This window comes from Chiloscyllium plagiosum, unplaced genomic scaffold (genome assembly GCF_037043375.1).
Source record: "Chiloscyllium plagiosum isolate Xiang-an unplaced genomic scaffold, Cpla_swu_hap1 HiC_scaffold_39, whole genome shotgun sequence".
Classification (NCBI taxonomy): domain Eukaryota; kingdom Metazoa; phylum Chordata; class Chondrichthyes; order Orectolobiformes; family Hemiscylliidae; genus Chiloscyllium; species Chiloscyllium plagiosum.
Window position 1 is genome coordinate 30589806 of NW_028270177.1, and position 12350 is coordinate 30602155.

Here is a 12350-nt window from a genome sequence, read left to right on the forward strand (position 1 = left end):
ACAAGCTTTGGAGGAACTCTGAATCCTCCTCGCCACGCTTGCGAGGCATGTCCACGGGTATCTCTGGTGGAACCTTTAACATACACCTTACACGGCTTACGGGGATCGTGACAAGCGCTCTTCCCAAACAAAGGAAACAGCCCTTCCTTTATACAAGATCTTTACATCACAGTTAGTAATGCCTACAAGATAACCCCCCTCCCCAGTCACTCCCTCACAGTCACCTGCCGCTCAAGATACAATGCAGTGACCACCTCACCTGCAGAAACAATGTAATGCAAATCATCCCTTAATGGCCAGATCTGGTGTGAATTGTGTTTTTAACTACAGGGTGTAGTTAGAATTCCAACTATAATGCTCTTATTGATTTCTGGATGACAATGTAAATCATCCCTGAATGGCAGGCGATGGGAATGTAAACCTCTCACATTCCACTGATAAGACAAAGACACACCACCCTACCCCTACGGCATTCAATTTCTTGCAGGAGCAGAGCAAATTAACTCTTTAATATCACAGCCAGTTGCTTACAACTCCCTCTTCCAGGCCAAATTCCCCACCACATCAATTATCCATACTTTGGGCATTAAGTCCATACACCACGCACCGAGCCACACTCAGTCCCACCTCTCACCAGAGTTGGTCAGCCCCACTGCTACATAATCCCCTTCACTACCAAAGCCCACTCCCTTCCTCCCCACCCCTAGCCAGTCCACATCTCCACCCTTCCTTCATGGAAGATCTCACTATATTCTCGATGTCGAGAGTTAACATCCGAAAGGATAAATCTTGACAGCTTCTGATTGGACAGTGATGGGTTTTGTAGGGTTCCTTTTAAAAAGATGGAAAGATTACAACATATCATTAATCTTCACCAGCACAACCAAAACTGCTTAAAACTGTACATAAGGTATATTCATTGGAGGAGTGTTTGTATATGTGTGTGTGTGTATATATATGTGTATATGTGTGCGTCTGTGTGTGCGTATAATATGTGTGTGTGTGTCTGTGTCTTGAGCAGATATGTCTGTATGGGTGATAGATAAGGAAGTAAGATTCATTAGGATCAAATTAGATGGTGCACACAGACCCTTAGGGCAGGTTTAGATGGCTCTGGAGATCTGGTCATTGACAGCAGGCTCCCACAAGGCCAGAGAGTTGGACACCAGAATATCACTTCAGTTAAAAACATGCATCATGCACAATTATGTCAATGTATGAAGCGTGAGGCATTCAAAGACAGTTTAGAAAGAGAGAAGGCGTGGATTTCTCCACAGGGCAGACTTGATAACCGCGTCCTGATTGCTAAGGTTTGCTTTTCTGTCGCTATGACAACACTGCTGCCTTGCCAATTTATGTTATTTATGACAAGCATCAAGGCTAACCTGATGTTTTGTTTTTGAATAAAAAGTGTACACATGCAGCCCCATCAGGTGTGACAGAGTTGAACCAAAATGATATTCCCGGACAATGAGGACAGTTCACTAATGGCGGGCCTGCTGCTTATCAGACAGAAACAATACCTTCAACTAGTGAGAAGGACATGAATTGGTGATGCTCTGGCCTAGCAATAGGTCGGATTCTTTGCTGACTTTTGAGTATAGGAGTTGGAATGTCCTGTTGAGATTGGACAGGATGTTGGTGAGGCCAGTTCTGGAGTACAGAAGAAATTTACCAAGATGTTGCCAGGCTTAGAGGATTTCAACTTGGAGAGGCTTGATAGGCTGGGACTTATTTCCCAGGAGCAGAGGAGGTTGAGGGGTGACCTTACAGAGGTTCATAACATCATGAGGGGTATAGATAAAGTGGATGGCAGGTGTCTTTTCCCTAGGGTAGGAGATTTCAAGACTAGGGGCACATTTTTAAGGTGAGGGGAGAGGTATTTTAACAAAGTCATGCGGGGCACTATTTTTACACAGAGAGTGGTTCGTGTGTGGAATGAACTTCCAGAGGAAGTTGTGAATGTGGGTACAATTACAATGTTTAAAAGATATTTGGATGGGTTAATGAATAGAAAAGGTTTGGAGGGATATGGACCAAGCACAGGCAGGTGGGACTAGCTTAGCTTGGGATTATAGTCAGCATGGACTGATTGGACTAAAGGGTCTGTCTCGGTGCTGTATGACGGTATGGTTGACTTGCCACTCTTGACAGTATCTATGCCAAGGGCACACCCTTACAGTAAAGGTAAGACCTTTTTGAATGAAGAGAAGGATAAACTTTTTCCAGTCAGGAATGGTGAATCTATGGAACTCACTGCCACAGAAAGCTGTGGAGGCCAGGTCATAGAGTGTATTTAAGACGGAGATAGATAGGTTCTTGATTGTCAAGGTGATTAAGGGTTACAGGGAGGAAGTGGGAGAATGGGGTAGAGAAACATATCAGCTGTGATTAAATGGTGAAGCAGACATGTTGGGCCGATTGGCCTAATTTCTGCTCCTTTGTCTTATGCTCTTCTGGTAATGTTGAGTGAAGGAGGAACCTCTCGAGTCGGTTACCTCCAAAGTGATGTATAGTTGAGAAGTTGGAAATAGGAGCAGGAGCAGGCCTTTCAGCCCTTCAATCCTGTTCTGCCACCCAGTTAGATCACAGCTGAGCATCTACCTCAATGTCAGCATTCCCCACAGTCCCCCTATCTTTTGATGCCATTAGTCTCCAGAAATCTACTCACTTGAACTTACTCAATGACAGTTCTTCCACAGCTCCCTCGGGTAAAAAAATTCCAAAAGATTCACTGTCCTCTGAATGAAGAAACTCCTTCTCATCGCAGTCTTACATGGATTGTCTATATTCTCAGGTAATGTCACCTGCCCCACCCTGGGTAAACATCCTTTCTGCAGCTATCAAAAGGGTCACATTTTGAAAGGACTTTTTAAACCTCCAATGAGGTCACCTTTCATTCTTCGAGACTCATACAGTCAGAGATGTACAGCACAGAAACAGACCCTTCGGTCCAACATGTCCATGCCGACCAGAAATTCCAACCCAATCTAGTCCCACCCGGCCCATATCCCTCCAAACCCTTCCTATTCATATACCCATCCAAATGCCTCTTAAATGCTGCAATTGTATCAGCCTCTACCACATCCTCTGGCAGCTCATTCCATACACGTACCACCCTCTGCGTGAAAAAGTTGCCCCTTAAGTCTCTATTGTATCTTTCCCCTCTCACCCTAAACCTATGCCCTCTAGCTCTGGACTCTCCCACCACAGGGAAAAGACTTTGTCTATTTATCCTATTCATGCCCCTCATGATTTTATAAACCTCTATAAAGTCACCCCTCAGCCTCCAACGCTCCAACAGGGAGAACTAGCCATTTGGATACCGAGCTGGCTTGAAGTAGAAGACAGAGAGTGGTAGTGGAGGGTTTGTTTTCAGACTGGAGGCTTTGTAGGTTACCTAGACACTAGGTCCTACTTTTGTACGTCATCTAGACCCCTATGAACATCTCACTTCCTGGTTAGTATAGCAGTTAGTACTCACACCTATCATGCAGGAGACTGGTGTTCAATTCCTCTCCCATAGCTCAAATCCTCCAACCTGGCAACATCCTTGTAAGATTTGCTTTCCCAAAATGCAGCACCTCACATTTATCTAAATTAAACTCCATCTCCCATTTCTCAGCCCATTGGCCCATCTGGTCAAGATCCCGTTGTAATCTGAGGTAACCTTCTTCGCTGTCCACTATCCTCCTGAACCTCTGCTGCACTCCTATGGCGAGTACAACACTCCTCAGATATGGGAACCAAAGCTGTACAAAAAGGTGCAGTCACACCAAGGTTCTATACAAAGCCAGCAAGACGTCTTTGTTCCTGAATTCAAAGCCCATTGCAATGAAGGCTAACATTCCACTTGCCTTCCTAACTGCTTGCTGGGTCAGCATGGTGACTTGAATAGGACACCTAGACCCCTATGAACATCTCACTTCCTGGTTAGTATAGCAGTTAGTACCCACGCCTATTACGCAGGAAATTTGTGTTCAATTCCCCAAGAGGGAGTGCATTATTTAGTGACATCATGATGGCTCAGTGATCAACACTACTGCCTCACAGCACCAGCGACACAGGTTCGATTTAGGCTTCGGGTGACTGTTTGTGCATTTGCATGGTTTTCCTTCTGATGCCCCAGTTTCCTCCCGAAGTCCAAAAATGTATAGGTTAAGGTGGATTGGCCATGCTGAATTGCCTAGTGTCCAGGGATGTGGAGGTTAAGTGGGTTAGCCATGGGAAATGCTGGGTTACAGGGATCTGGATGGAGAGTCAGTGTGGACTCGATGGGCCAAAGGGACTGTAGGGATTCTGAGATCAATATTTCCCAACCTCTCCTCATTTAGGTGTTATTCTGCCTTCCGTACTTTTTACCAAAGTGGATAATCTCGCATTTATTGACATTGTGTTGCATCTGTTATATACAAACCCATTCATTTAGCTAACTCATAATTATAAGCAGGTAGAGTGGATGCGTCATAAATATTGAGAATTTCCACTGATGTAAATTATCCAAATATGGAGAAAACTATGGTCTGCTGTAATGTCACCACAGAGTATTTGAAACCTTCCCCCTCAACATTTGTGAAGGGAAGAGGAGGCAGAGCAACTTCACACCCCCTAACCACCACCCATTTTGCATTCTCAAAACTGCATGACAAAATCACCAGGGGACAAGGCTTCTCTGCACTCAGCCAGTCAAGACTTGACTGATTGACAGCAGTACACCTACAGCCACAATCCCCTGCATTCATCATCTTACTGGTGCAGTTCTGCCTCACTGGATCAGGAATACAGCAGGTCGCACAGCGAAGGAGAACTGCACAACAATGAGAAACTGTCTCCCCCAAGGAAACAACTCCCCATTGTCCACATCATCTTCTCTCGATCACCATTTGCTTTGCGTCTAAGAGCGAGTATCGTACATGGCACAAGTGGTAGACCCTATCAAGCAGCAGGAATCATTCCACAGAAAATAAAGATCAACTTGAAAAATATCCACCAAATTTTCTCCTTATCGTAAAAAAAAGTGCAGGTTAAGAAACTCAAGTTATTTGTATATTTTATGAAAAGTTGAGTATTAGGAACAAATGATAAATCAAAGACGTTTACATTTTGTGAAAAGAACTGATCAATTTTAAACCTTGAAGAATTTAAAAGTTACAACTTGAATAATTAACAAAAATAGAAATTGCTAGAAAAGCTCAGCAGCACTGGCAGCATATGTGGAGAGAAATCAAAGTTAATGTTTCAGGTTCAATATCTCTACCACAGACCCTTCCTTCTGATTTCTCTCCACAGATGCTGCCAGACCTGCTGAGCCTTTTCAACAATTTCCTTTTATATTTTTGGTTTCCAATATCTGCAGTTTCATCAGTTTTTACTTGAATAATTAAGTTTTGGTCCAAAACTAGATACGTAAATGTGACATATTAATCATTGAATTTAATTGTTCATTGAGTTTCGGTTGGAACGCCATGCTTCTAGGAATTCTCGTGCATGCCTCGGTTTGTCTTGTCCTAGGACAACCCAAAACCCAAACAGACAAAATGTGTCCGGAAACCCTAGCCACTCTCCCCTACATCAAAGACATTTCGGAAATGACTGCCAGACTACTCAGACTCCTTGGCATCATGGCAGCCCAGAAACCCACCAACACACTAAAACAGCAGCTAATGAACCTGAAAGACCCTATACAGACAACAAGCAAAACTAATGTCATTTACAAAATACCGTGCAAGAGCTGTAACAAACACTACATTGAACAAACAGGCAGAAAACTAGCCACCAGGATACATGAACATCAACTAGCCACAATAAGACATGACCCTCTCTCACTAGAATCCTTACATACAAATAAGGAAGGACACCACTTTGACTGGGACAGCACATTCAACTTAGGACAAGCCAAACAGAGACACGCACGAGAATTCCTAGAAGCATGGCATTACAACTGGAACTCTATCAACAAACGCATTGACTTAGACCCGATTTACCACCCCCTGAGAAAAAGAACAGGAAATGACATCACCATAGGAAATGACATCAACAACGCAAAGAAACCCAAACATATAATTAGAAAACAGGAATCCTCAGCAGTGCTTTGTCTGGAGGCTCACTGAAGATGTTACCTAGTTACTGACTAAACATCTGAAAATGAACTTTCCAGCTCAGCGAGCAAACCTACATCCAGAACCTCAGCCTGAGCTACAAATCTTCTCAAACTCACTAGACGTGAAAGGTTGTAGCCTGCAAGTCATATTTGAATCAGGCTAAGAAAAGGTGACTGAAGTCAAAAGCAAAACGCTACAATTAAAGTTTCCATTGGAACCACAATAATTAATCAGATAAGTTAGGTGTTATATGATCCAGACATCCTCTTGCCTTTGTTAGGGAAATGGAATAGGTCCTGAAGGTCAAAATTTAATGCTGATGACAACCGCAGTCTATGATTCCTCTCAGGGTGAACTTTAACATCTTGGGATGTACAAGGTGTCATTCCCTTACGATTGAGGGAGATTGTATGATTAGAAAAGTCTTAGTGCCTCATTCTAGAGAAGTGCCGTTCCAGAATTAGAAATGTTTGTGTATGACCCGCAAAGAGCAGTTCATGGAACAACACAGCTCCTAGAACGAAACCAAAACGAGCTGTAAATAGAATAGAGCTGCCACACACCAGAGGACGAGATATACAAGCAACTTTCCACATTGACACTGCTCACCTACTCGAGACCACAACAGATAGCAAACAGCAGTTGGGGCAGGAAATACACTGTCCTCAAACCCAACAGCTTCCATTGCAGCAAGTAAAAAGACACCCGTGTAAGTCAAGCAATTTTGACCTTAGGGTCAAAAAAATGACTCGAATAATGAAGGAATCGCCGTGCAAGAAACATCAGAAAAAGTGAGAAGAGTTGGCCTAAAGCGCTGATGGCTAGACTTCTTACACATTAAAAAAAACTTTCACATGAGGTGGGCATCGCTGGCAGTGTGTTGCCTGGCCCTATTCATTTAAGAGCTAAATGGTTCATTTGGCCATTGCACAGGGCAGTTGAGTCAAACATAGTCTAGAGTCACACAAAGGCCAGACCAGGAAAGGATGGCAGTCTCTTTCCCTATAGGACATTCAGTGAGCCAAGAAGAATTTTACAAAGATTAATAGTTGTTATGGTGGCCACCATCATTGGAGACAGACTTTATGAATTGAATTTAAATTCCAGCAAGGTCAAATGCGAGATATAAACCCTTGGTTCCCAGAGAATAATCTTGGATTACTTCTCCAATGTCGACATCACCCTCTCCCTCGGTCTATCAATGTCAGTGTAAAGTGCAGTTCTGGGGACAGACTTCAATCAGATGCAAATACAACATAGAGGCACTGATTCACTTTACTTGACATTGTCTAATTTCCAATGTACGTCACAGAGACCTGTGCTGCCTGAAAAAATATAACTTGCAATTTATTTTTATTGTTCATTCACAGGGTGTGGGCATTGCTGGTTAGGACAGTGTTTATTGCCTAACCTCAAATGCCATTGAGGTGATGGTGGTGAGATTCCTATGTGGTGTAGGTAGATCCACAATGACGTTAGAACGGGAGTTCCAGGGTTTTAACCTAACAACATTCAGAGAACAGTGATATATTTCCAACCCAGAATGGTTTCAGGTTTGGAGGGGAACTTGCAAGGGGTGATTCTCTCATGTATCTGCTGCCTTTGTCCTTCTGGATAGTAGGAACCATGGGTTTGGAGGGTGCTGTTGAGGTTGGCTTGGTGTGTTATTGTAGTGAACCTTGTAGACGGTGATGAAAGGAGTGAATGATGGAAGTGATGCCAACCAAGAGGTCTGCTCTGTTCTGGATGGTGTCAAGATTCTTGCATTGTTGAAGCTCCACTCAGCCATGCAAATGGAGAGCATACCATCACATTTCCCCCTTGAGCCTTGTACATGGTAGACAGGCTTTTGAGAGCCAGGAGGTGAGTTACTTGCCACAAACTTTCCAAGCTTTGACCTACCCTTGTACTTACATGGTGAGCCCTGTCCAGTTTATGGTTAGTGGTAACCCACAGCATATTGATTGAGGGATCCAATGATGGTCATACAATTGAATGCCAAATGCGGATGGTTGGTGATGCCGATCAGACAGCATCCCAGGAGCAGGAGAATCGACATTTGAGCATAAGCTCTTCACCAGGATGAAAAGCTTATGCTCGAAACGTTGACGCTCCTGCTCCTCAGATGCTGCCTGACCGACTGTGCTTTTCCAGCACTACACTCTTGACTCTGATCGCCAGCATCTGCAGTGCTCACTTTCTCCTCTTATTGGCGAGGGTCATTGCCTGGCACTCAAACGATACAACTGATACTTGGCACATATCAGTCCAAGCTCAAATGTCGATGCCTCTCATCCAAATCTTAAGTCACGAATTCCATGCATCATCGCCCACTATCTGAAATTGCAATCCTGCTTTCAATTCAGTGAAAAACAAAATATGGAGGCACTATCACACAAATAGCAGCTGTTCACCCCCCATCCTCTTTGTGAGATAGTCCTGGGCAAGAAATGGGTTTAAAACCAAAAATTAATTTTAATGAGCTCCACTGCACCTTGCAGGTGCTTTTTTAAAAACAGAGTCAATCATTCAAAAGACATGATTGATTCCAATGCCCTCAGTGTATGCCAGGTCACAACAGATTAAAACTTTGATAATGACTGCACTTGCTGACACAAAGGAACATGCCCATTAGCAACAATGGGGCACAATGGCTCAGTGGTTAGCACTGCTGCCTCACAATACTAGCGTCCCAGGTTTGATTTCAGCCTCGGGCGACTGTCTGTGTGGAGTTTGCACATTCTTCCCGTGTCTGTGTAGGTTTCCTCCCACAGTCCAAAGATGTGCACATTAGGTGAATTGGTGATGCTACACTGCCCGTAGTGTTCAGGGATGTGTAGGTTAGGTACGTTAGCCATGGGAAATGTAAGGTTATGGGGTAAGGGGATAGGTCCGGGTGGGATACTCTTCAGAGGGTCAGTGTGGAATTGTTAGGCTGAATGACCTGTTTTGACACTGTAAGGGTTTTATGGTAACAATGTAATTTATGACTATAGTTGCAAAAATCACATATATCAATTAAAGATAATATTTTAGTGAAACAGCTCATCAGATCACAGAACTAAACTATAAAACAAAAGGAGAACTTCAAAAGAAAAGATCAAAAGTTGGCTTCACACTTGAGCCTGTAGCGAAGTTGACAAAGGGAACACTGCGCTGATATCTAATCTGAACTATCTGCACCCCACCACCCCCACAACCGCATGCCCCACAACAGCACCCAACTCCCCACCCCTCAACTATACAATAAATGCTGCCCCCTCCACACTTCATGTCAGCTCTGATGAAGAGTCACCGAGACCCGAAATATTAGCTTGCTCTCTCTCCACGGATGCTGTCTGACCCACCATGACCTCCTGCATTCGTTATTTTCAACACAGATTCCAGCATCTGCAGTGATTTGTTCCGACAAAAGGAACATTGTCATTTGGTAGGAAGCAGAACAAGACCCACACGTTTTGCCGGCAATGTGGGGCTAAGGCAATTCACCTGCAGAAACCCAACGACAAGAGAAAGGGGAAGCATAACTGGAGTGCAGACACCAAAATGAGAAACACAATAGGTTCAGGTTGGCTGAGGCACTTAAGAGGTGGTTTATCACAGCTTCAGGAATGGTTTCCACATGGGGACCACATTGAGACCCAGACGTTCCCCAACAGCGTCCTCCAGCACTGCATGAACTAAAGTGTACCTACCTACCTACTAAACAAAGCTCACATTTGGAAAGTTAAGGATATTATCGTGCTGGAGAAGGTTCACAAAAGATTTACCAGGAAGTTGCCGAGAATGCCTTTAAATTGAGGGGTGATAGATATAGGACAGATGTCAGAGGTAGTTTCCTTGCTCAGAGAGTAGCAGGGGCATGGAACACCCTGCCTGCAACAGCAGTAGATTCGCCAACTTTAAGGGCATTTAATTGATCATTGGATCAACACATGGATGAAAATGGAATAGAGTAGGTTAGATGGGCTTCAGAATGTTGCATCGACCTGTGGGACTATTGAGGGCTGAAGGGCCTATACTGCGCGGTAATGTTCTATGTTCTGATGGAGGGTTTGAGTTATGGGAAATGCTGGATAGGCTTCTTTCACAGAAAGGTGACCTTATAGAGGTTCAGAAAGTAACGAAGGGTACAGGTCAGGTGAATGGTAGGTGTCTTCCCCGAGGGTATAGGATATTTTTTTTTTTTACACAGAGTGATTCTTGTGTGGAATGAACTTCCAGAGGAAGCGGAGGATGCCGGCAAAGTTGCAACATTTAAAAGATATTTAGATAAGGTTATGAGCAGGAAATGTTGGGAGGAATATCAGCCAAGCACAGGCAGGTGGGATTATTTCACTTTGGGATTATGTTCAACGTGGACTGGTTGGGCCGAAGAGTCTGTTTCCATGCTGTATGAATATAAAAGAAAATTGTGCTAAGTGTATAGCCACTTGCTCCTGGGAGCAGTGGCTTATTGGTAAAGTCACTGGGCTAGAACTCCAGAACCCAGGAGATATGAGCAAGAATCCCTCCATGGCAACTGGATTCAATAAGATAATCCGGAATTGAAAATTAGACAACTGGCAGCCGTCTAAGTATTGTCGATTGTTGTAAAAGTCCATCACGTTCACTAATGTCCTTTTTGGGAAGGAAAGCTATCGTCACACATGACTCCAGACCCACAGCAAAGTGGGCGACTCTGAACTGCCCTCTGAAATGGCCGAGCAAGCCAACCAGAGAAAGGGCAATTAGGGATGGGCAAAACATTGCTGGCTGAGCCAGCGACACCCACATTCAACGTAAGTTGGAAATAATTAGCAGGGATATGGGGAAAAGGACGGAAATTTGCACGAGGTAATAGAATTTGTGCCTTTGTTTTAAACTAAAGTGCTTTAGTTTAAAACAAAGGTACAAATTCTATTACCTCGTGCAAATTTCTGTCCTTTTCCCCATATTCCTGCATGCTATTTATGTACAAATAACCATCCAGTGCCCTTTCAAATGCCTCAAATCACCTCTCAGCCCTCTTCGCTCTAAGGAGAACAGTCCTGACTTCAATTTACCCTCAGCACTGAAATATTAGCAACATTGACTTCCTTGAAGTAGTCAGTGCACAGGACTCACTCAGTTCCCTCTGCATGCACTCTGTCTCTACGTGTAAATTAGGAGAAAGTGAGGACTGCAGAGCTGGATATCAGAGTCGAGAGTGTGGTGCTGGAAAAGCACAGCAGGTCAGGCAGCATCCGAGGAGCAGGAGAATCGATGTTGCGGGAATAACCCCTACATCAGGAATGACTTATGCCCGAAACATTGATTCTTCTGCTCCGCAGATGCTGCCAGACCTGCTGTGCTTTTCCAGCAACACACTCTCAACTCCACATGTAAATCCATGACTACTAACGCCCACCCACTATGGGCGACTTTTGGATTCCCTTGTAAAGATCTGGGGGGGGGGGGGGGAAGCTGTGTGCGTGTGTGTGACAGTTAGCTCAACGGCCAATGTGTGATTCAAAATAACACAAACATGAGGCAGGTTTGGCTCCAGTTCCAGTTGAAGTAGGCCCCTGTCGCCTGCCCCTGAGAGTCAAAGGGACAAATACCACTGACCATTGATGAAAACTGCCAAGAAAATCTCTCAGGACAAAACTGACAACGTGCCAAGGATCTGCCTTTGGGCAAAGGTAGACATGATATGATTTCCGCAGTAGTTGAAATCTCTTCCTCCAGCAAGTATTTGCCCAGTTCTATTTAGAACATTACTAGTGAATCATTTTCCACAGCCTTGTTGTGTTAAAAACAAATTCACGTTTTGCCTTTAGTTCTCCTGTCAATTCCCTTAAATCCATTTCCTCTCGTCACTAACCCTCTCTGTCACTGGAAACCTTTTCCTGCCAAAAATCTTCACAATTTTGAACGCTTGGATTAAATCTCCCTTTAACCTTCTCTGCTCCAGATAAAACAATCCAGGCTTCTCACATTTCTGCACGGAATTGAAGTCCCTCACTCCGGGTCTCATTTTGGTAAATCACCCTCTCACACTTTCGAAACGCAGACAATGAAATCAAGTGCAATCAGAATTTCTGCACATCCAGGAAAGGGTTTCAGTTCAGCAGAGACACTCAATGGGTGTCTGTTGGCCAGCGGTCAAGCACAAACTGGACTTACAGGACAGAGTCCTCCTGGCTCCAGTCATCACAACTAAACTCAAACAGTTCTTCATAAGTCCTCTGGCAATGCTATTAAATGCACCACAGACAGGAACAATTC

General features: G+C 44.1%; 1 protein-coding gene and 1 pseudogene across 8 annotated transcripts in view; one reads left to right on the forward strand and one right to left on the reverse strand.

Annotated features, from left to right (window-relative positions):
* Positions 1-12350, reverse strand: part of LOC122541051 (multiple C2 and transmembrane domain-containing protein 2-like) — a 487119-nt gene that overhangs the window by 455583 nt on the left and 19186 nt on the right. The window lies entirely within an intron of this gene.
* On the forward strand, positions 9501-9780 carry LOC122540852 (large ribosomal subunit protein eL37-like; annotated as a pseudogene).